Source organism: Pogonomyrmex barbatus, unplaced genomic scaffold (assembly GCF_055798465.1).
Source record: "Pogonomyrmex barbatus isolate J1 unplaced genomic scaffold, ASM5579846v1 scaffold22, whole genome shotgun sequence".
NCBI classification, from domain to species: domain Eukaryota; kingdom Metazoa; phylum Arthropoda; class Insecta; order Hymenoptera; family Formicidae; genus Pogonomyrmex; species Pogonomyrmex barbatus.
The window spans coordinates 1,302,354-1,323,497 of NW_028297119.1; the positions used below are offsets into that span (position 1 = coordinate 1,302,354).

At 34.2% G+C, this 21,144-nt stretch overlaps 1 protein-coding gene across 10 annotated transcripts in view; it reads right to left on the reverse strand.

Moving 5' to 3' along the window:
• LOC105427296 (chromatin assembly factor 1, p105 subunit) overlaps window positions 1-21,144 on the reverse strand; it is a 798,730-nt gene that overhangs the window by 654,967 nt on the left and 122,619 nt on the right. For 9 of the 10 annotated variants that reach the window (XM_089078296.1, XM_089078305.1, XM_089078301.1 and 6 more), the window contains 2 exons: window positions 19,870-20,047; window positions 5,513-5,539 (listed from right to left, as the gene is read on the reverse strand). The gene's annotated coding sequence lies outside the window, so the exon portion shown is untranslated. The remainder of the gene's footprint in view (window positions 1-5,512; window positions 5,540-19,869; window positions 20,048-21,144) is intronic. The other variant, XM_089078297.1, reaches the window with a different exon arrangement.

Here is a 21,144-nt window from a genome sequence, read left to right on the forward strand (position 1 = left end):
AGATTGAAATTGATTGATCCATAAATTAAGTTTCATTTGGAAATGCGGAACTTTATCCCAAGGTAAAAATACTAGATACGCTCCTGAGATGTGCCACAGGCGGGCGCTCGCGGGCGCCCGTGCCCAATTTCAGCGTTTTGCCGATCCCTGCCCTAAACGTCATCGCATAGCGCGGCTCAGGGCGACGGTCCCCAGGCGTGGCCGCGTACCGCGACTCAGGACTACAGTCCCCAGACGTTGTCGCGAGTGCAAAAAACTTGTTACAATCTTACATACTTTAATATACGGGCGATGGACAATGCAAGAAGGGCTGTGAATCATTGTGCACTATTCGATAAACGTTAAATAAACAATAAAACTTAATAAAATACGAAACTACGAGTGCGGATATTAAACTATCCCTTCGACACACAACATTATCTTTAAACACTGAAAAATTATGAAAAAAATATTATGAAAAAAATCAATTTTTTACTTTTCGTGATTACGTAATTAATAAGTATTGATTAAATTCAGTATTTTTTTTTATTGTCATATGCAATTGCGCATACGACAAAAAAATAATTAAAATAAGAGAGCCTAGAATGCTCAGTTCATACACCATATAATTTACATTTACTTTTATTTCCAGATAATGCTACGAAATCAGACAATTTTTTTATTGAATCGTTATGTAAAGGATGAAAACAATACTTATTTTGTTAACTTGTATTATATTTTAAACAATATAGTATGTGAAGTCGTCAAAGATAAGTACCAGGCCGCGTCGGCCTGAGGAACGTGTGCCAGCCCTGACCGCTATACACATACGCGCGCTCATTCGTCACTTTTAATCTGATCCACTGTAAAAACTATGCATGTCACACGCAATTGTTGAAGAATAAAATTGTTTCTTTTAGCATAAAGAATCACGTAGTGTACTCCAAATGCGGGAATTTTGGGACACCCTGTATATGTAAAATTTCAACTGAATGAAAAAAAAAAGATATCATAACAATAAAAATATTTGTCAGCGTGTATATGTGAGCAAGTTATGCGTTTGTGCGACTGGAATTAAATATAGGATTTTAATTTTAATTCCTTACGTTCATTGCAAATTGTAAATGCGATCAGGTTATACGATTATGCGAATTAGAATTAAGGGATTTTAATTTTAATTTCTTGCGTTCGTTGTGAATTATAATTATCATATTAAACAATAAATCTTGCATTTATTTATAACATTCAGATGACTTCATCATTAATTTTAGATTTTTATTATTTTTCTTATTTGATCGAGTAGCGCCAAGTGTTTTTACAGAAAATTTTTTTTTATTTAAATAAAATTTTATCATTTATTTTGTACTGTTACTCTTTAATTTTTTGTGATAAAAACTTAGATTGAGTAAAGTAATTTTGGAATATATTTTAAGTATCTAAATAATTACTACCATTTGGTTAGAAAAGAAAGAGTTTCGAATGTTAAGAAAGACATATCATTTTTAAATTAAAGATATTACCGCTTAGATTTTATTTTTTAAAAATAGTGATATATCAAATCTTTTATATAAATGAAATGTATAATTTGGCTAAGGACTTTTAGCTCAATGTTTATAGGACTATAACTTGGCGCCAATTATTGATATCAAACCTTTTATACAAATTTTATGTATTATTACAATCATTTGAGTTCAGTTGGCAATGTGGAAATAAAGTTTCCTTTTTTAAAGAATTAGAACTAGTATCACTCGGAATAGGAAGATTCTTTATTAAAAATTCAAATTTTTTTTTAAATTAAAACTATTACCACATGGGTTAGAGTAAACAGACTCTTCAATGAATGGAGAAACATACCACTTAGATTCTATTTTCTTAAAAAGACGGTAAATTTCCGGTTATTTTTTTTTTTATACAAATAATACATATCACTTTTGGGTTTAATAGAATAACGCAATTTTTATAATAAGGTACTTGGCGCCAGTTATTGATGTCAAATCTTTTATACAAACGATGTCATTTGGATTAAGCAATATAGAAACAATTTTTTTTAAGAATTAAAGCTAGTATCTTGGGTTAGAATAGAAAGAAAATACTTTTTAATGAAAATACAAAGATCACAACGACACTAGTACTTAGATTTTATTTTTTTATTTGATCACAACTAGAATTGAATTAGATATGACAATTTCGTAACATAATTTGTTTAAAAAATTAAAACTACATGAATTAGAATAAAAAGATTTTTGAATGAAGATACAAAGATACGTACCACTTAGGTTCTATTTTTTTCTATTTTTTTCTATTTTTTTCTATTTTTTCTATTTTTTTTAAATAAAAGATATTGTAATTGAATTCTATTTTTTAACTTGGTAATAACTTGGTAATAATAGTTTCTTTTTCTAGGGCGCTCCTATACTTGATACCTTTTTTAAAAAGATAATTTTTTAATATATATAAATAATAAAAATATAAACAAATATTTCTGAATAATACTTCTAAATTTCTGAATAAGAAGCTTCAAACATTTCCACTTGAATCATAAAAATAAATTTTTTTTAAAAAAGATAGATCATATTAATGTAAATTAAATTATATAAAATTCTTCTAAATTATTTTTATATTTGTTTCGAATATAGCATATATGTATATCAAATTCATTCTCTAACATAATACATATGTATAACACATATGCATAATTTTTATATTTGACATATAATTTAGAAGATTAATTATGAAGATAAGAACGAGTGTCGCATAGTAGACAGCGCACTCTAGTACACTAGAGATTTCGGGTTCGAGTCCCGGTAGAACCAAAAATTTTCATACGCTCGTATCTTCTCTCGATCTGACAAACCACGAGAGTATACTTGCCCATAGAATCTCCTCAAAAATTTGCCGTTCGAAACTGACGTTAAAAAGTAAGTCCCATATGCCTGTGCATCACCTACATGCGTACTACGGGCATGAGAATAAGGTATAACAGACTTTTAAAAAGTTATGAAAGTAGGAAGAAGAAGAAGAAGAATTATGTAGATCACAAAAAAATTACCTAAAGGAACTGCTGCGGCGGGAACTACGATGGCTGCAATAGAAGTTGCGGGGACCGCAGTGGGAACATGTTTATCATTTCGTCTTAAGATCATGCTCAATTATAGGCCTCTAAATATCATGTTTATTATAAATTTTCAGTATTGTCAATAAATATTGAAACACAACCAATGTACATAGATAAAACAACGTTTCATCAAATTCTTTCACAGCATTACAAGATAAGATTATTACAATAAAATTATGCGATATGAATACATCTTAGCCAATAAAATACATTGATCATTGCAATTAGCTGATCTACAATCAAAGTTGAATGAACGATATTTTGTAAATGCAAGTTTTTAATCATAATTTGTTTTCAATTGTCCAAATTATTCAGTACATACTTTGACATATCACCAAAAATATTTGGTTTTAGCGGGTTAATAAACTTACTATTATTTTATTATTACTCTTATTATTATTAATACTATTGTTATTATTATTGTTATTATAAAACTCATATTTCAATATTCAATGTACTGTATTGACTTGCTCACATAGTCAGCACAATATGAAACGAATCCATTCAGCGTGAAGAATTGAACGCATGGACACACAGCGTATATACGTAGGGATTTATAGTTACTTTTCAAAAATGATATCTCGGAAAATAAGTTTATCATATGTGGTTGAATTCTTTCTAATTTTGAAATTTTTTTAAATAACTAAAGGTTAATTTTATACAATCATATGTGGTTGTATAAAATTAACCTTTAGTTATTTAAAAAAATTTCAAAATTAGAAAGATAACTATGAAGTGATGAGAGAAATTTAAAAAAAAGTTAAAAAAATTTTTTTATTTCTCTTATAAAATACTCTTGAAACGATTCAATTTTGTATGAAATTTTTTTTTTCTGTTATAGTTTTGATAATATTCGCTTCAAAAGAAAAAAAAACCGATTTTCTTTTAAAAGAAATTTCACTCCCTTAACGTACAGCTCAGCACTTATAAAAAAATACGTGTCTCTTATTTTTATTTATATTTTAACTTATTCGAAGCTCATTAAATTCGAGGAGGAAGGACATTTCTGTGTGTTTCTTTATAAGTTTCTTTATAAAAATCAATCATAATAAAAAATTTTTGAGCGCTCATCTATCTTCTATTGTAGTATTTATTCCCACTTATATCCATTTTTTGACATTTTTACAATGTTGCAAATAAAACAAAAAGAATATTAATTATATTAGAAGAATTAATTATATTAGAATTATATTAGAAGAATATTAATTTTATCAAAGTCTTCCAGAAAAGTTTTTAAGATATTTTAAAAAGATTTCTTACGAAAACGAACATTTCTTATTGAAACGGACATTTTGACGTTGATGCAACCTCTCAGAGACATAACGCAACATAACTATAACAGTTTCATGTTACGTTCCTGCAACGTTGTAGAAACTTTTTTGTGCAATGATCGTTCGCACGAGAGGAAGCTCTCTCTTGAGTTTTCACCCAGTCTTAGAGATAAGTATTTTTGCCCTCTATCGAATGCTTCCATCTCGGAGAGTGCTCTCTTTCTATTCTTTCTATTCTGATTCTAAAAAAAAGCTGCTCTCGTTTCCAGGCTCCTTGGAGGAACAGGAGTCTAACTCTTATCAGAAAATTAGATACCGCTGGTCGCGATTCGTCCGTAATCATCGTCTAGTTTAAGTCTGAACCATCGCGCTTCTGTGATTCTGTCTGCGTCTTCACGGCACTGTTTAATTCTAAGTTTGCATCTCCGCGTTTTCGTGGTACTATCTAGTTTAATTCCGCATCTTTGCGGCATCTAGATCTAAAATCTAGATAAAATTGTGAATATAAACGTCAATCACCGCTCAGGATAAAGTTTCAAAAATGATGTATTTCCCATTTTGATAAAATTTCATAAAAATTTTTCTCTTTGAAAATTAAAGCTCCGAAAAAGATTTTTAGCGATTAGTACAGAAAAATCATTTTTTAACTAAATAGTACTTTTTATAACTAAATAGTAGTTGTACACTTTGTATACTTGTACATTGTAAACTTTTATTAATCATTTCTACTATTCGGTTATAAAAGGTCTCTTCCTCTAAAAATTCTTTTAGAAACTTTCGTTTTGATTAAAAAAGAAAATTTTCATAAAGTTTCATCGAAATCAGAGGTCATTTTCGAAATTATATCCATCGTTTATTATGTATTGTACAGAGTGAATAAATTTGTGAATAAATTTGTTTTGGATTATAAAGTGATTTTTTTGCAAGCCCTGAGTTTCTCCACCCGAATCTTGATACAAAATACAAGATCGATAACATCACGAAAGCGATTCTTCTTGTTATAATACATAAATAACGAGTAACTTATTGTGTAGCGAATAATAGAGAATTATATTTCAAAAATAATTTTTTCAAACTTGATTCTATGTTTAAATAACTTACTGCTAGCTTATAATATTCTAAGTAATCTAAGTTTATTAATACTTACGCAGGTAATTCTCCAACAGCAGATCCACTACATATCAGGAAAAGTATGCATGTAAACAGTACATACAGTTAGACAAATGTTTCTTATACAATTACACACACACACACACACACACACACACACACACGCACGCACACACACACACACACACACACGCACGCACGCACGCACGCACGCACGCACGCACACACGCGCGCACACACACACGCACACACGCGCGCACACACACGCGCGCGCGCGCGCGCGCGCACGCACACACACACACACACACACACACACACACACATTGTTGTAGCCAAGCGGTGGTCCGTTCGCTTTTGGCCTCCGAGTAATATTGTCAAGATCGTTCCTTGCCAACGCGCCGTTATGTTTATCGATTGATTGATTTGAGATTTGATAGAGATTCGTGCGGGACGGTTTTGAGAAGCTTAAAGATTGTAAAATGAGCTGTGAAATAGTTATTGAGCTTATTTAAGTTCTCTCTTTGTAAACGGCCTTTATTTTCGCGAGTCGCGCGAGTGCGAGTTGTGCGAGTAACCGTCTCGGAAGTGCGACATTTTTGGGGGCTCGTCCGGGATCGTAGAATCCATCAGACAGATTGTTATTGGATTGTTATTGGCGGAACGACGAAGGCCAGCGGTATAGCAGGGCAACGTACGGTTCCTGCAGGAAGGAAGAGCTGCGGAATGAAAGAATGTCGGCAGAGGAACGAGCCGAGCGGCGACTGGATGCGTTAAATGCCAGGCCAGTCGTTAATTAATTAATTCTAAAAAGTAAACAACGTGAACATTGCAGTTCACTTCATCAGAGCGAGGAGCAGCCTGATACTGTATCTTCTTGTTTTTTATGAAGAGGAGTTGTGCAAGAACGACATTGAGAGAAAGATTTTCTGCTTACTGCCCGAACATCCGACTAAGGAAATCCTTTCTTTTTTAAGAAGACTATCTCGCCCTCGGTTTTTTTGAACCGTGATTTTTCCGAAGGACTTAAGGCGAATGCCGAGGTGGGGACTTAGCGTGTCCGTAAGGACGAAAGGGTCCACGGAAGCTTCCCCCCCCTTGTCCGAAGATTCAAGAGAGAAGTGCACAAGCACAAGATAAAGAAATATCAGGAAAAAAGAAAGAAGAGGGAAGATGACCTCGTAGTGGCACGGAACTTCCGGGAAGGATGAAGTTTTGGCGCTTGATAACCCGCAGCAGCAGCTCGAGGTAAAACAGGAAGCCGACAGATTCTCTGAGGACTTCATCATGGAAGAAGAAGCCGACTTTTCTGCAAGGGAGTTCCCTGGAATTGTCGGGACGACAATTTCGAAGAGGAGAAGGATAGTGTTACAACCGAGTGGTGTTCCGCTCGACGCTATCCTCATATCGATTTTCCACCTGAAGATCGTTCCTTTCCGACGCAGTCGTCAAGCGATTGTCTAGCATTGTGTGATAGGAGAGAGTCGATGGCGCGGCGCGCGAGTTTGAGCCGAGTCACAGTCAATTCCGATATTATTAAAGAAAGAGTTCTTGTGTGATTGTAAACAATAAAGTGTGTTCCTCCGTTTTCTGACTCTTTCTTCCCTGGCGTGAGTATAACGCGAGTGAACCTGCCGCGAGCGCCACAATATATATATATATATATATATATATATATATATATATATATATATATATACGGTGTTTCATTTTAAGTGATATGGTCGATTATCTCGCGAATCAATGATTTTATTGAAAAGTTTTTCGAACGAAAGTTGCACAGCTCGAAGGGGAACACATGATAGAAATGTGGACTTGACCTTGAGTGACCTTGTCAAAATCGGATCAAGGTCACTCAAGTTAATGTTTTTTTAAATGGAAGTCCCTATTTTTTATTACATATTCTTGTAGCTTATCTCGAGAGCTTTCCAAAACACTTTGGGACACCCCAGGGTGTCCCAAACCTCTCGCATTTGGAGTACACTACGATTCTCTATGCTAAAAGAAACAATTTTTTCCTTTAACAAAATTGCGTGCGACGAGTAATTTTTACAATGGATCAGATTAAAAGTGACAAATAAGCGCGCATATATACGTAGCGATCAGGATCGGCGCGCGTTCTTCAGGTCGGCGCGGCCTGATATCTAATCTTTGACGACTTCACGTACTATATTGTAAAATATGATAAAAGTTAACAAAATAAATATTATTTTCGTCCTTTACGTAACAATTCAATAAAAAAATTATCTGATTTCGTAACATTATCTGGAAATAAAAATAAATGTAAATAATATGATATATGAACTGAGCATTCTATTATTTTAATTATTGCGCAATTGCAATGACAATTAAAAAATACTGAATTTAACGAATACTTACATGATTAATTACGTGAGTAAGAATAAGAAGGGAAGATGCGTCACGGCGGGACCCGACTACGAATCAGTCATGAAAACTTTATTAAATTAAAAAAATTATTTTGCGAAAAAATACCACCTCAGCCGGGAATCAAATCTGGATCTCCTGCTTATCGGGCAGGCAATTTATCCCTTCGACTGCCGAGGCATGTGATGATATTTATCACAAATAACGTGTTAGAATAACACGTCAACAATACAATGATACACATATATACGTATATTACAATATACATATATACATGTATTTTCTCGAATCCCCACGACCGGTACTCCAGAGAGATGATGGCCTATTCTCTCGATGGTCGGACTGCAGCGGCGACACTCTCCAACGCCATTGACAAATATACAAATAATCCTCCTGGAGCGCGATAGGAGAGATTGCATCAAGCATGGCTCGAGTCCTCGAATAAAAAGGGAGGGTGTGCGTCACGGAGGGGCCCGACCACGAACCAGTCGTAAAAACTCGTAATTATTTTGCGAAAAATAACGTAATCACGAAGAGTCAAAAAATTGTTTTTTTTATAATAGTGTTTAAAGATAAAATATTTAAATTTATAATTTAAGATATTTTGAGAGACGTTTGGTTCTCTCCTCATTATCTCAGAAAAAATTAACAAAAGATTTATACAAAAATATTTATCTTTATAATATTATAATAATTACATAGTCTCATAAAATTTCAATAACGAAGGAACACACGCTGGCCTGAGGAACGCGCGCCAACCCTGACCGCTACGTACATATGCGCGCACATATTCGTACATTCGTCACTTTTAATCTGATCCATTGTAAAAATTACTCGTCACACGCAATTTTGCTAAAGGAAAAAGTTGTTTCTTTTAGCATAGAAAATCACGTAGTGTATTCCAAATGCGGAGTTTTGGACACCCTGTGCGTGTGCGTGTGCGTTTGCGTTTGCGTGTGCGTGTGCGTGTGCGTGTGCGCGCGCGCGCGCGCGTGTGTGTGTGTATGTGTGTGTAACACTCTATATATGTGTTATATATATATATATATATATATATATATATATATATATTAACCAACTATTATATAAACTCATGGGCTGTAGTTAAATATCACAATGATGATGTGATATACAATGATATTTATCTATCATTATATACGAGTTAAATTAAGTAAAATCCAACTTGGTAGTAAAGCCGTAGGGAGAGGGGGAGCGGAATACACTGTCTCCACGCATACATTTTTTAACACAAAGCGAGGTTCCACGTGGTTTATAATTTTTCGCAACGATTTTTAATTATCATTGTGATACGGGTTAAATTAAATCTTTTAGTAGTAGAGCCCCCCGTAGAGGGAGCGGAACACACCCACGTCACACTGTCTTCACGCATATATTTTTTAACACGAAACAAGATTCCACATGGATCCCCCATGGATTTACAATTTTCTATGCAAAATTGAACTCAAATGTATACATCGAATGACGGCTAAAATCTTTTGATTGTTACTTAGGATGATGACCTTAACATATATTGACATATATTGAGATCCGTGAGGTCGTCCAACTTATGCAATGTAATCTTTATTTCATACCCTTGATTATACTTTATTGCCCTTCTAATATTAATTAACTTTTTATGATTAAAACTTTTGAAGGAATAACGTCTGACGGATGAAATCTTTTAAAGATTACTCAGAATCATGATCTTGACAACATATGTCAAGGTCAAGGTCATTGGAGGATAATCTCCTATTCTATATTTTTATCAAAGTGAAAAATACTACCAATAACAGCGATAAAAACAGTATATTCTATTATATATGATTAATTTTATCATGGTCAATCGGGATAGTGGTCAAATGGAATTATGGCCAAACAGGACTGTGATCAATCGGGACTGTAGTCAATCGAGACGATGGTCAATTGGAACAGGATCAATTGAGACTGTGGTCAATATTGTGATCGAAGGAATGTGGTCAAATGGATGTCACTTAATTTAATGTGTGGCATATGTATATGAATCCGATATATAAACTTATGTTATATCCGGGAGAGGGTCACTTGGACTACTTAGAGCTAGCGTCGCGAGTTTCGAGAAATCCCATCATTCCTCGCACATTTATTGCATAATACTTACTAGTACAACAAAAAAATTATTTTAAAAAATTGTTTTTTAAACCAAAGAATTAAAAAAATTTTTTTTAAATTGAAATATATTTTATAAAATGTTTATAACTTTTAATCCCTTCAGCACAAACTTCCGTTTCCTCTCCCCCTTTTCCTTCCATTCCCACCTTTTCTCTAATCTTTTCAACCTCTCCTTCCAATCTTTTCCCTCTTCCTTTCCCTTCTACCTTCCTTCCTCTATTTCCTTTTCCCTTCCTTGTTCTCTCTCTTTTTCCTCTTTTCTCCTCTTCAAACCGTTTATCTCCCGTTCTATTCTATGTATCTTTTCTCTTTCCTCTCCTTCTCCCAACTCTCCACTCTCTCTCTTAACATCTCCTTCATCCTTTCCATCTGTAACATCATCATCTCCTTTTGCCCTTCTACCACGTCTCTAATCTGCTGTTTCACCTCCATTATCCCTTCCCTTCATTCCTCCCTTATCTCCTTCAGTATCTCTTTCCCCACCCCTTTCCTTCTGCTACCTTCATTGGTGATCTTTCTATTTTCCCACTTTTTCTAAAAATCACTTCCCTTTCTCCTTCCCGCTTCTCCTCCACTCCTAACATTTCTCTTTTCCTCTATGCGTGTTCCTCTATACTGTCTCCTCCATTGCCGCATCTCTCTCTACCCCATCTCCCCTTATGCGTTCTCTATTCAATGTCCGTCTTTCACTGCGCCTCTATCTGCTACCCCGCCTACCAATCTCTGCCACTCTTCTCTATGCTCTATGCTCCCCGTTTTTCAATGTCCTCTCCTAACCTTCGTCCTATCCTATCTTCTTTCTCATCCTTCACATCTTAATCCTTTACATCCCACTCTCTCTCCACTTGTACCTACTCCTTTTCATCTCCTCCATCACCCCCCCCCCCTCTCTCTCTCTCTCTCTCTCTCTCTCTCTCTCTCTCTCTCTCTCTCTCTCTCTCTCTCTCTCTCTCTCTCTCTCTCCTCTCTCTCTCTCTCTCTCTCTCTCTCTCTCTCTCTCTCTCTCTCTCTCTCTCTCTCTCTCTCTCTCTCTCTCTCTCCTCTCTCTCTCTCTCTCTCTCTCTCTCTCTCTCTCTCTCTCTCTCTCTCTCTCTCTCTCTCTCTCTCTCTCCTCTCTCTCTCTCTCTCTCTCTCTCTCTCTCTCCCCCCCTCCCTCCCCCTCTCCCTCTCTCTCTCCCTCTCCCTCCCCCCTCTCTCTCCCTCTCTCCCTCTCTCTCTCTTTCCCTCTCTCTCTCCCTCTCCCTCTTCCTCTTCTTCTTCCTCTTCTTCTTCCTCTCCCTCTCCCTCCCTCCCTCCCTTCCTCTCTCTCTCTCTCTCTCTCTCTCTCTGTACTCTATGAACATTGAAATGCAAAAGACAAATATATAAATTTTAAAAAACATTCACGTTATAAAACATACAATTTGATGCATAAAATATCTCGCAAACTACTTATTTTCTGGCAACTACATCTTAATACTTTTCTACACAGAATAATGAGATGAATCAATTGATATTAAGAAAATAGTTGCTATTTAAAAAAAATGGAGATTTGCAATATGCAACGATTTATCTTTTCTTAAAGACTAACTATGTTTTTTTATTTCACCAATTGATTTATCTCATTATTCTGTGCATAAAAGTACTAAAATATAGTTGCAAAAAACTTAATTACGACATATTTTATACTTTATGTCAAATTGACATATCAAATTCAAACCTCGTAACTCAGAAGGTATTTACTAAAAAAATACTTTATTACTATTTTAGAAAGCTCTCTAGGTAAGCTATAAGAATATATAAAAAATAGGGAGTTTCATTTAAGAAAACAAAATTTCTTTATAATCTTAGCATGTCTATCCAAGGTATCAATGGTATCATCTTATATCCTCCTTAAAATCATAAAATTTTTGTCTGAAACATTTTTCTCTAAAATGCATTGTTCAAGAGATATTTGAGGTCAATTAAAATAGAACACTCTATGCACCAAGAGATATAATGTTCAACAACAGACATGAACCCTAACTCTAAAGTCAAAATATACAAAACATGTAAGACCCAGATTCACATATACAACTGAAACAAGAACAGACACGTAGGTAATTAAATGTACATATGCAACGAACATCCGAAATGAGAATATTTAGAAATATAACAGGACACATCTTAATGGACAGAAGGAACGAAGAAATAAGAACAAAATGTGATGTACGTTTGTCAGATGGGTAAGAAAACACAGAAGATAATGGAATGAACATGTTACACGAATGGAATCAAATAATCTTCTCAAAATAATCAGAAGCAATAGCTCTAATACGCACAGATCACCCACCCCCCTGCGCCTTGGCAGATCACTTTAAACGATGGGCGGAAAATTAGACATCATCCTCACAGAAGTAGACCAATTGATAAGGCAAAGATAAATGAACAAGTCAATGATTTATTCAAAGAAGAAGAAGAGAAAAAGAAGAGCAAAATCACAATATCGGTTTTAGTAATACCATTGTAATATATATCAATAAAAACTTGATATTTTAAAAATTTCGGTTATATTCCAACATTTGACGTTCAAAATAAGGTGTTCCTTAAGAATTTTTCAGATATTGTATTATTCAAGCATTATAAAAGCAGATAGAATGTCTCATTTTAAAGCAACGAATTGGCTTGGAATTAGTTGAACATTTCAGCCCGATTTCGGAGGATTCTTCCACCACTCGAGGCTCATCAGCCGCCGAACGGCTGTGCCTCAGGAACGTCGCCGTATGAAAAACATGCTCTCCATACACTTTTCGCCTCACTGTCATTTAGATATCTTGTTTGCTAAATTATTTTTATTATGTTTAAAATAAAACATCCTGTATATATTTTATAAAAATATAGTTATGACAATAACTTATAATAATTAAAGTTTTAGTAATAATTTTTCATATCATCCATGTGATATTTCATATATATTTTAAGTGATTTTTTTTCAATAGATTCATTTCTTAAAAAATAATAAAGATCGAATATATGTTTTAATTAGCAAAAGCAAATTTCTATATCATAAGATTTACGATGTAGAAATTTGTTTCTTATACGGCGACGCTCATGAGACACAGCCGTTCGATGGCTGCCTAAGTGAGGCTGGGGGAACCCTTCAAAAGCGAACCGAAATGTTCAACTATAATAATTCCGAGCGCTGTTTTAAAGGATCCACTGAAATATCTCAAAAACTGCGTTAAATCGAAAAATGTTTCAGACAAAAGTTTTATGATTTTGAGAGGGACATAAGAAGGCATTGATTTGATTTTGAATAGCATTGTCAAGATCAAAGTAAGGTCATTTTGAATTTTTTAAATTTAATTTTTTTTAAACGAAATTCCCATTTTTTATTGAATATTCTCGTAGCTTACCTTGAGAACTTTTTGAAACATTATAATAAAACATTTTTCTAAGTATTTTTCGAGTAATAAAGCTTGAAAGTTACAATACCGCTAGAATTAGCATTACCCAAGATGATCGACTGACAGCTGAAACCTCTTGAATGTTTTTATATCTAATCCAATTTTTACATCCAATTTTTATTCTTCTATATCTCCGGTTCCCAAACACCAGTTTTGTCTATCATTCCAGTTTCCTGTGTTGTGAATTGGGTCGGGTTTTTACGCATGCGCGGTGAATAGGATATCAATCCCAATCCCAAATCCCAAATAAGAAGGGAGGGTGCGTCACGGCGGGGCCCGACCACGAACCAGTCGTGAAAACTCGTAATTATTTTGCGAAAAAATACCACCTCAGCCAGGAATCGAATCTGGATCTCCTGCTTACCGGGCAGGCATCTTATCCTTTCGACTACCGAGGCATGTGATGATATTTATCGCAAATAACGTGTTTAGAATAACACGTCAACAATACAATGATACACACATATATATATATATATATATATATATATATATATATATATTAAAATATACATATATACATGTATTCTTTCGAATCCCCACGACCGATACTCCAGAGAGATGATGGTCCTATTCTCTCGATGGATGCAGGTCGGACTGCAGCGGCGACACCCTCCAACGCCATTGGCAAATATACAAATAATCCTCCTGGAGCACGACAGGAGAGATTGCATCAAGCATGGCTCGAGCCCCCGACGTACGTATCTAATATGAGTAAAATTATATAACATTGGTTGCCCATATATAATCACATAAAAATTTTTATAATTTAAAAAGAATTTATCATGCAAAAATGTAAGTATTACATGTAAAATACCTTACCTATATCTAACCTATTCGGGGATGATTCCGTTAAAACTTTTACGCCATTTCACGCCAAGCTTTTGCGCCCAACATCGCTACATCGCTGTTTTATGTCTGTTTTCGCCACGCATGCGTGAAAAATCCGGCCCGATTTAACAACATTGCAGTCTCCTAGTATTAAATTGTGTTCTGAAATAGCTCTCTGAATGCCTTGAATCCATATTTTGGGTCTTCCTCTTTTTCGCCCATCTGCTGGTAATCATTAGAGCACTTGTTTAGGGATATTATTTTGAACGTGTCCATACCAACGTAACTGTTGTTCTTGAATTTGTTAGATAAGATTTTTTTTCAACTTTTATTATTTCTCTGATCCTTTCGTTTCTAATTCGGTCCCTGCTGCCCGTCTCCAAAAATCCATCTCAATTGCCAAGAGTTTTTTCTTATGTTTTTCTGTAAGTTGCCATATTTCTACTCCGTATAGCATAACTCTTTAGAATAGTGTTATACAGGAAATTCTTTTTATCTAAATTTATGTTCCTGGACCACAGAAGTCCACCACATGGGGTTTAACGCCCCAATTGCTGTTTTTCCTTTCCTAATCTTATCCTCTACCTCTGTCTCGCATATATCATTTGCCATACTCACAGATATTTGTATTTTTCGCAGCCTTCTATAATATTCATATTTTCCATTTTCAAGTTGTCTTGCTCGTCCCCTACATATATATTCAATTTTTTCCATATTAATGGTTAGGTCCATTTCTCATATTTTTCTAGTAATATTCTCGTCATTTACTCGAGATCTTCTTTATCATAAGCTTTACCATCTAATCGGCGAAGTAAAATGTATATAATATGGTGTTATCATTTAGAGATATTCCCATATTGAGGCACTTCCTTTTCCACTATTTTAGAGCGTAGTCAAAATAAAATTTGAAGAAGATCGGGGACAAGCAGCAACCTTGTCTAAAATCCTTTGTCACCAGGAACTTTTCTGAGAATGACTGGTTTAACATAATTCTTAAGTAGATGTTCACGTATAGTTCTTTTACAGGTTTTATAACAGTTACACTAATTGATATATTGTCTACGATTTCTCAAAGCTTTTTTATAGGAATTGTATTATAGATTTTTGTAAGATTCACGAAAAGGAAGTATACATTGTTATTGCTGATTGCCAGTTTTTTCTTTATTATCTGAGTTAGTGCGAATATATTATCAATACATACGAACGACCCGTTCTAAATCCTCCCTTGTTCTATCTCGTGGACCATATACTTCCTCTATAAATTTTTTTTTTTAGGATTTTTCCATACTATCTACTTATCGTGCTTAGAACGGGATATACATCGATAGTTACTGCAAATATCTCTTCTACCTTTTTTATGGATAGGTGTTATAAATGCTATTTTCTATATTTCTGATAGACTTTTGCCATTTATATATTTTGTGAATAAACTTAATAGCATGCTTTTCAGTTTCTTCGATCCGTTTTTCAACAATTCAACAGGTATTCCTTTAGGTTCAGCAGCCTTGCGGGTTTTCATAAATGAAAGAGTTTTATCGATATTTTTAGGTATAATTTTTATTTCCGCTCCTTGGGTTTTGTACTTTGCAAGTGATCGTGCGTGTTGTTCTCTACCTTCATTTAGTTTTTTTCGATAATGATCCTTCCATGTTTCTAGATTGATAATTTGGAGATTCCCTTGCTGGATTTTATCCGTTCTCAATGACTTTATCACTCTCCAAGTTTCTGTTGATCTGATTCCTCTCAAATGAGAGTTAATTTCGCTGCATTTCCTTTCCCAATTCTCATTCTTTTCTGCTGTAAGTATTCTTTTCAATATTGCTAATTCTCTTTTATATTCCTGTCTATCTCAATCTGACCTCTACTTATTTATTTACGAAATGCAGCTTGTTTTTTGTTTTTCTACTGTTCCAAAGTTTCGCTCCACCCATTTCTGCTTCGATGTCTGGAGTCTTCTTCTCCTAAAGCTTCTAAGGCCGCTTTGCAATGCTTTTACAATATGCCCATATAATACTTCTGCCGACATTTCTTGGAAATCTGTGTAGATATTGATCTTTGATGTTTCTGATACAGATTTATGACACTGTCCATTTTTAATAAGTCTATTTTATACTTAAGATTATTAATTTTTTCATTTATTTGTTGTTTCTTCCTGTTTGTTACGTTCATAAGGTATTCAGATTTTTGCTCTGACCAGAAAATGGTCACTCTCACATTCTGGCCCCTTATGTACTCGTACATCCTGAACTGTCCACTTTGTATCTTGTCGTATCACCACGTAATCTATAATTGATCTTAGTTGTCTCGTATCTTAATAACAAGTATATTTGTGGATGTCTTTATGTTGAAAGAAGTCGTTCATAAGTGAGTGCTATTGACATATGTCCATTAATTTTTCCCCATTATCATTTACCGTATCTTCGCCATACATCCATATTATTGCGCTATTTTTCTTCCCGTTCTTTGGTTTAGATCGCCCATGAGAACGATTTTGCGTTGGTTAGAACATTCTGTAAGCAATCCCAAAAATAATCTTTTTTGTGGCCGTAGAATTCTCGTTAGACACATATGCCCCTATTAGTGTAGCTTTATAACCTCAAACGTGATCTATTTCGTAGTCGTTGTCTTTTCGTCTCCTGGCTTGATATTTTTGTTCTAAATTTCTTTAAGTAGTATTAATACTCTCCTTGCTGTCCTCTCATTTCTTGATATCCCACTGAATATGTAAGTATAGTCTCTCAATTGTTTTATGACTGATCCTATCTTTTTTGTTTCTGTTAATATCAACACGTCCATGTCCATTTCTTTATTTCCTTTTGGATGTCCTGTATTTTTCGTTTACAGCTTTATATGTTCCAAGTTCCACATTTCATATTCGGTATTGTCTGTCGTGATATCCATCCTTATTCCGAGGTTGGCCTTTTCCGAGGTTACTTTTCACGGTTTTCTGAGTGATGAGTTGCAAGTTTATCGCCTCAATCCCCATGCTTGGAGGACCGGGTTTTACTTCGGATTTTATCTTATCTTAGATGGGCTGCTTTCACTACAGCTTTCACTAAGCAACTCCTTCTATCCCATCCGTATCTCTAGGCACAGTATCCTTACAAGGCTATCAACTGGAACCAGCTGAACCCAGGTTTTTTTTCGAGGTTTTGTTACTCAGTCCCTCCTTCTTCCTTACTCCTTTCGTAGCAAGGCCGCAGACTTGGGACTTGGGACTGGTTTTGCAAAATTAATCTTGATGATAACATTTGTTAAGACGAAGGCCATTGGAAATTATTTCTCTTATTTTCAATTTTACATAAAAATGCCAAATAGTAAGACATTTTTAAGAAGTTGGTTATTAATCTGCCTCATTAATGAGAATTAACTGGAACGGAGACGTCCTATAAAAATTGAACAGTTGTAGAACAATTGATTTGGATACAGATTCTCTTCTTACTTATTTTTCTCTCATCTGTTTCTAATTTCGGAAACATGTACAAATATTCAGACATTCTGAATATTTTTGATTGTTGGAATTCGAAAAGAAATGCCTGATTATTCGACTAACGAGATTGTCGATATTCTTCTGATTTTAGGAGAATGTTGGCGCAACTACAAGAGAGCAGCAACATTGTATCGTAAACAATTCCCTTCACGCCAACGCCCGAATCATGTTAGGATACACAAAATTGAAATTAGAAGTCGAAAAGAAAAGCTTCAATATCAATGAAGAAAATACGACGATAATAATCACGCAATGAATCCTCGCTGACAATTGTAGCAATGGTACATTTCAACCCACATGTAAGTTTGCGTGAAATCCAACGCTGAACATTCTGAAATCAACTGCTGGATAGATATTATAAAAGCTGTGAAGTATCATATCTAGTAGATATTTAAAAACCGTAAAGTCCTTATCACTTATAACTCTTAACCAAGCTTTAATTGAATACAATCAGATCGGATATTTTTTGTCAATAGGCATCACAACTCCGAAACGTTAACGATTTTTTTCAATTACGTTTCAATTATTTTTCAGTGGTGAAGATTTTCCACAATATCTGGGATATTGAATAAGGGATCTAATTGTCATTATTAGGCTCTACCTTATTGGATGAGACAGATTAATAATCTGTCAATCATCATTGGAATCTGTTTGGTGCGGAATTGTTAATGGCTATTTAATTGGTCCTTATTTTTTTGATGCCATGGTTAATGGTACGAATTATTTATAGTTGCTGAGGAACGATTTTACTTAAAGCTGTTGACTTCAATACGGAAGAAAACATAATTGCAACAAGATGACACAGATTCTCATTATGCCAATAATGATCAAAGATTTTCTCAATACCTTTCCTAATCGATGAATTGACAGAGGTGGCCCAGTAAAATGGCTAGCAAAATCGCTCGATCTCTAATACCTCTTGATTTTTATTTGTAGAATTACTTCAAAGATGTAGGGGGGGTTACTGTGTCCGATTGTCACTGTGTCCGATTGTTACTGTGTCCAATTTCAATCACCTTGTGTCTATTCCTTATTGTGTCCGTTTGGACCTGTGTCCGATCCATTCAACCTGCTGTATCCGATTTATTCTGTGCGCAACTGAGACTCACTCGTAGCGTACGAAATGCTTTGACAAGAGATCACATGAAAGAGAGCATCTGAGTTACATGCAACATTCTACATCATGTAGTTTTGCATACTATTAGACATTTTGAACGCCTTCAGTATTGCCAACGAGTTAACGGTGCGATCTTTGAGCACTTCATTAATTGAAATATTATAGTCAGAAAATCAACCTTTTTCAAGGTTATATGATATTTTCTTCGATGGATCTTGGAATGCTCATTGAATTCAATTAATTTTTACGTATAAATCTAACCATTTATTCTCAGTCTTTGGCAGAATTAATTACCCATCTTGCGTTTATTGGTTGAATTAACTGCAGATCTTGCCTCCATTAATGAAATCATTCTCCGATCTTGTCTTCGTTGATTGGATCAATCACCAATTTTGCCTTTATTGATTGGATCATCCTCCGATCTTGCCTTCATTAGGTGAATCATTCTCAGATTTTGTCTTCATTAGTTGCATCAATTACTGATCTTGCCTCCATTGGCTGGGTCATCCTCCGATTTTGTCTTCATTGGTTATCTTTCGATCTTCCTCCGAACATAAAAGAGGTGTAAATCCTGAACAACCTACGCGTAGTACATCTGGATGAATGCTAATGCCGACGGTACTCTAATATTTAAGCCTTATAACTCGAAAAGTATTTAATGAAAAAATATTTTATTAAAATGTTTTAAAAAGCTCTCGAAATAAGCTACGAAAATATGTAATAAAAATAAAGGATTAAAAAATTAAAACCTTGTCCTGATCTTGACGACCATTCAAGATTAAACCAATTGTATCTTATGTCCCCCTGTCATAGTCATAAAACTTTAGTTTGAAACATTTTTTGAGATTTTTAACGCAGTTTCTGAGAGATTTGAATGGATCTTTAAAATAGAGCATCCTTTATATGTACAATAATAATACAGAGTTGCTAATTTCGATGTATCAAAATGAATGAAATAATTATGAGACGAAATTATTTTTTTTTTAATAACAAAGACTTACTCTGGTGGTTTTCCCCGAAGACCAAACGAAGTAAAAATCAATTCGACGCGTTGGCGTGGCCCTGCAAGAAATGTATAAACACATTGTCGTGGATCTCCTTCATGATTGATTAATGTTGGTGCATAAAAGCTTCCATTCAATGGTCCGTCAGGAGTGCTCACAAATTTTTGATCACATTCTAGAAATCAAACAAAATTATTATTTATATGAGATTATTAATCATGGTATAGAAATTGATGTAGTTAACCTAGCAAACATAAAATATAATTGTTACATAATATAAATAATATAACAGTATACGAGTAATATACGAATAATATAACAGATATAATATCCCAGAGAACACTCATATCTAAGAAACGTTTGTTGGACATCTTAAAAGAGACGTCTTTAAAACTTTATTAAAAACTACCATAAAGATGTCTTTTAGTCAAGTCTTACAGACATCTTTTTTGGGACGTCTTTAAGATTAGTCTAGCATTACCGCCAGACGAAGTTCTATATATTTCTCGTAAAGTAAAAATCATGCTGGATAGAATAAAAGTATTGTGAAATTATCTCAACCATTTCTAATAAAATGATTTTTAAAGGTGAGTTCCCCCAATATGGGACTCCATTTAAGTCTTCAAATAAAAGACTTCAAACTAAAATTAAATTAATTAGAGGAGAGAACAGTCGTGAGATAGATGTGGAGTAGTAAGATACTATGATATTTCGTATAGTTTGCATTGAAGTCTAGGTTCAACTATTAAAATTGTTTCATTACAGCCTATTTAAGCATTGTAGAACAAGTCATTAATAGATAGATTGATATATTTATTTTTTGTCTTTTAGCTGAAAGGAGTTTTACAATTTTAGCTTTTAATTTGTCAACAACATATAAACATAAAAAAACGTAACATATGAAATATATAAAACGTAATAATAATGGCTCGACATACTACAAATACTACATACATGAGTTTTGTTCGTTTTGGTTTATTATTTTTCTGTAAAGTTGCATTTGTGTTCTAATCTTCCTACAATAATTTTCTGTTGCTATCCTATTCTTCTAACTTCTCTATAAATCTATTTTCTTTCCTCGTCTTTATGATCTTTTTCATTCAACCGATTTGTTTCCCTTTTTCTCCTAACAACTGACTTAATCCTATACTTTATAAATTTATCTCATACACCTTTCTACTGCTTCGTATTCTTTCCAATCTGAAATTTCTGCTCCATACGTTATAATATTTTTTATTAAGTGGCCAAACATCCATATTCTTCTTCTAAAAT